Source organism: Triticum urartu, chromosome 2A, assembly GCF_056163025.1.
Source record: "Triticum urartu cultivar PI428250 chromosome 2A, HENAU_Tu73, whole genome shotgun sequence".
Taxonomy (NCBI): Eukaryota; Viridiplantae; Streptophyta; class Magnoliopsida; order Poales; family Poaceae; genus Triticum; species Triticum urartu.
The window spans coordinates 519,813,269-519,817,870 of record NC_141874.1 but is presented as its reverse complement, the minus strand read 5'-3'; the positions used below and the strand labels follow the sequence as shown (position 1 = coordinate 519,817,870).

The 4,602-nt window shown below is 50.6% G+C and overlaps 1 long non-coding RNA gene across 2 annotated transcripts; it reads left to right on the top strand.

Moving 5' to 3' along the window:
- Positions 1-827: 827 nt before the first annotated feature.
- Positions 828-4,360, top strand: LOC147985710 (uncharacterized). 2 transcript variants are annotated; one of them, XR_015616838.1, is made up of 3 exons: positions 848-1,238; positions 2,670-2,744; positions 4,041-4,360. It is a non-coding gene; the product is annotated as an uncharacterized LOC147985710 (long non-coding RNA). The 2 variants fall into 2 exon arrangements; XR_015616839.1 differs by lacking the exon at positions 2,670-2,744 and having other exon boundaries at positions 828-1,238.
- Positions 4,361-4,602: the final 242 nt, after the last annotated feature.

Sequence of the window (4,602 nt, the reverse complement as noted above, 5' to 3'; positions counted from 1 at the left end):
GAGAGATGCTCTTATGATCATTCTTGGGATACCCCCCAAATGAATTTCCCTTATAACATTCAATTGTTGTAAAGCTGCCCCTTACCTATTCGTAAGTACGATGGAGTTCCCGAAGAAAGGAAGACAACTTCATCATGATGACCTGAAACAGCAGAATGAAGACATCAATGTAATGGATCAACCTCTTCAAGAAGAACCACCAAGACCAAGAACACTCCCTAGAATTTCGTAACCCGAACCTTCCCCCTTTACTTCCCTCTTAAATCTCGGGACGAGATTTCTTGTAGTGGAGGAGAATTGTGACGCCCGGATAATTAAGCTACAATAATTCCTAGCTAATGATGCCACGTCATCATGACTACTGTTGTTGAACTCGCATTGGTTTGAAACCGGTTCAAATTTCAAATTCAAATCAAAGTCCAAAATTCAAATTGCCAAACATGAAAAATAAAATGTTCAAAGTGTGGCAATTATACCATAACTAATTATGGTGGTGACCCAACACTTTTGTAAAATAATTAAATGCCCTTTGGTGAATATAACAGCGGCTAAAAAGAATTATTAAATGCTATTTAAATTATAAAAATACTAAACTATTTTATTTGTTCCTCAAACTAAATGTGGCAGTGGTATAACTAGTAAAACCAATTTAGATGTTGCTACTATATTTTATAAAGCTAATTTCTATTCAAAATAAAATAAAACTAAAATTGTAAAAAGAGAAATAAGAAAAAGGGAAGAAGCAAAGAAAACAAAACAACACCCCCTCCCCTAGTGGGCCTCGTGGACCAGTTGGGCCACAAAGCCACCAGGCCGGCCCAGCTCCTCCCCACCTTCCCCTTCCTCTGCTACAGGGGGCAGGGGGATCGTGGCGTCCATCCGCCGGTGATGGCCGGGCGTGGCGGCCATCCACCCCCCTGGCGCCCTACTAATACACCCAGGGCGGCCCCAAACCCTAAGCTTCCCCGTTCCCCTTCCTCCCTCGCGCCCCCGTCTGCTTTTCCTCGTCGACGTCGCCGAGCCCATGGACGCCCGAAGCCACCGCCCCGAACCCCCGCCGTCGTCCCCAGGAGCTACGCCGAGCTCCTCTACGTCGTCTGCGCCCTCTACTTGGAGCTCGGATCCACCGCCTCGGCCGCATCGAGCTCATTTTCTTCCCTCGACCGCTGCCGCCTCTACGTCAACGCCGGCTGCTCTGCTGCTACTAAGCCACCGCCGGGCCCCCGTGTGCCTCCCCAGTGAGCTTCTGCTCCTTCTACTCCTCCCCACGCTTCGGTTCCACCCCTCTGGCTAGCTAGCCGCCATGATCGTAGATCGTCTCCGCCACGGCGCTCGTCGTCGTCGTTTCGGTCGACGTCGAGTTCGCCTGAGCCCTCGGCCGTGCTCATCGGCGCCGTAGTAGGCCGTAGCACCAGCGCGTGCAGTCCCTGCCGTGCCTCACCTCGTCGTAGCCGCCCGCGCCTGCTCGCGCTGGCCACGCCCCACGCGGCCCGCGGCCCTTGTAGCCGTCACCACGCGCCGCATGCGGCCGTCCCACACCCCAGCGCACGCCCTGCGCCTGCCTCCGCTCCCCGCTGCCGTTGCCCTATTGTTTCGCCGCCGCCCCTGCACTTGCTGTCGCTGCTGCTGCTGCGTTGCTACTGCGCGCGGCCACTGCTGCTGCTGCCTGCACGACGCCCACGCGAACCCAGCCGCACCGGCTTAGTGCACACGCGCGCCTGCCCGCTTGCCCGCAGCCGCAGGCTGCTGCTCCCGGCCTCGCGCCCACACCTGTTGCCGCTGCTCACTAGTGCTGCTTTGTACTGCTAGGTACTGTAGGTACTAGCTAGCTTTTCTAATTTCACACCGAGTAACCCCCTAGACAGCCCCTAAACATCGGTTAAATAACTGTTAACCGGAGTAAGAATAATATTTGTAGGTAGTATACTTGTCAAAGCTCAAATGTTTCCATTGGACCAAATCAATTTGATGCATGGATTAATTCCCATAAAAATCACAAAATGCTATCTTTTCTAAACAGAGAACAAAATTAACCCCTACCATTGTGTGTGCGTGTATTGTGTGTACAGCGTGCGTGTGTGTGGTGTGCGTGTGTGGCCGGCTGGACTCTGTCCACTAATGGCCGGCCCTTGTTAATTAGGCTATGTTTACTTTAGGATTAGTTTAGTGCTAACTAGCCCTTTTAGCAAATGACAAGTGGGTCCCATCTAAATAGATTAGACAAATATTTTGGAAATTATTAAATCAGTGTCATATGGGCCACCACCTCTCCTTTTGACTAGTCACATTGACTTGGTCAATTCGGATTTAAATTAAACACAAAATTCTAGAATATTGATAAAACTTTTGAAAATTATAGAAAATTAACCGTAACTCCGATGGAAAAACTTTGTACATGAAAGTTGCTCAGAACGACGAGACGAATTCGGATACGCAGTCTGTTCGTCCGTCACATATCCCTAGCATAGCGAACACGCAACTTTCCCCCTCCGGCTCCTCTGCCCGAAAACGCGAAACACCGGGGATATTTTCCCGGATGTCATCCCCCTTCACTGGTATCACCTACTACCGCGTTAGGGCACCTCTAACACCGTTACTTGTCATGTCATGCATCACTATGCATATGCTTGCATTATATTTATTGTTTCTTCCCCCTCTTCTCTCGCTAGACACCGAGACCGACGCCGCTGCTACCCAGTACGACTACGGTGTTGACGACCCCTCTCTCTTGCCAGAGCAACCAGGCAAGCCCCCCCCCCTTGATCACCAGATATCGCCTACTCTCCTCTATACTGCTTGCATTAGAGTAGTGTAGCATGTTACTGCTTTCCGTTATTCCTATCCTGATGCATAGCCTATCCTTGCTACTACTGTTGTTACCATTACCTGCTATCCTACTGCTTAGTATAGGATGCTAGTGTTCCATGAGTGGCCCTACACTCCTGTCCGTCTGCCATGCTATACTACTGGGCCGTGATCACTTCGGGAGGTGATCACGAGCATATACAATATACTTTGCACAGTTACCTTACCTGTGATACTGTTCGGAGATGGGGGCTGAAGGGGCAGGTGGCTCCATCCCGGTAGAGGTGGGCCTGGGTTCCCGACGGCCCCCGACTGTTACTTTGAGGCGGAGCGACAGGGCAGGTTGAGACCACCTAGGAGAGAGGTGGGCCTGGCCCTGGTCGGCGTTCGCAGATACTTAACACGTTTAACGAGATCTTGGTATTTGATCTGAGTCTGGCCACTGGCTTATACGCACTAACCATCTACGCGGGGACAGTTATGGGCACTCGACGTCGTGGTATCAGCCAAAGCCTTCGTGACGTCAACAGCGGAGCGGCGCGCGCTGGATTGGACTGGAACGCCTACTAGGCTAGGTCTGCTTCTGGCCGCCCACGCAACGTGCAGGTGTGCTAAGGGCGATGGGCCCAGACCCCTGGGCGCTTAGGTTTAGACTGGCGTGCTGACCTCTCTGTTGGTCTAGGTGGGGCTGCGACGTGTTGATCTTCCGAGGCCGGGCATGACCCAGGAAAGTGTGTCCGGCCAAATGGGATCGAGCATGTTGGGTTATGTGGTGCACCCCTGCAGGGAAGTTAATCTATTCGAATAGCCGTGATCTTCGGTAACAGGACGACTTGGAGTTGTACCTTGACCTTATGACAACTAGAACCGGATACTTAATAAAACACAACCTTCCAAGTGCCAGATACAACCGGTGGTCGCTCTCTCACAGGGCGACGAGGGGAGGATCATCGGTTAGGATTATGCTATGCGATGCTACTTGGAGGACTTCAGTCTATTCTCTTCTGCATGCTGCAAGACGGAGGCTGCCAGAAGCGTAGTCTTTGAAAGGACTAGATATCCCCCTCTTATTCCGGCTTTCTGCAGTTCAGTCCACATATGATAGCCTTATTCCATTTGATACCAATGCATACATATGTAGTGTAGCTCCTTGCTTGCGAGTACTTTGGATGAGTACTCACGGTTGCTTTCTCCTTCTTTTCCCTCTATCCCTTCTACCTGGTTGTCGCAACCAGATGTTGGAGCCCAGGAGCCAGACGCCACCGTCGATGACGACTCCTACTACACCGGAGGTGCCTACTACGTGCTGCCCGCTGACGACGACTAGGAGTAGTTTAGGAGGATCCCAGGCAGGAGGCCTGCGCCTCTTTCGATCTGTATCCCAGTTTGTGCTAGCCTTCTTAAGGCAAACTTGTTTAACTTATGTCTGTACTCAGATATTGTTGCTTCCGCTGACTCGTCTATGATCGAGCTCTTGTATTCGAGCCCTCGAGGCCCCTGGCTTGTAATATGATACTTGTATGACTTATTTTATTTGTAGAGGTGTGTTGTGATATCTTCCCGTGAGTCCCTGATCTTGATCGTACACGTTTGCGTGTATGATTAGTGTATGATTAAATCGGGGGCGTCACACCCTAGAACAGCACCTACAGCATAATCACTAGCATCACACATAATTTCAAAGGGTAGGTTCCAATCAGGTGGCTGAACAACAGGTGCAGTGACTAATGCTTTCTTAAGTATTTCAAATGATTCTACACAATCATCATCAAAGACAAATGGTATATCTTTTTGCAA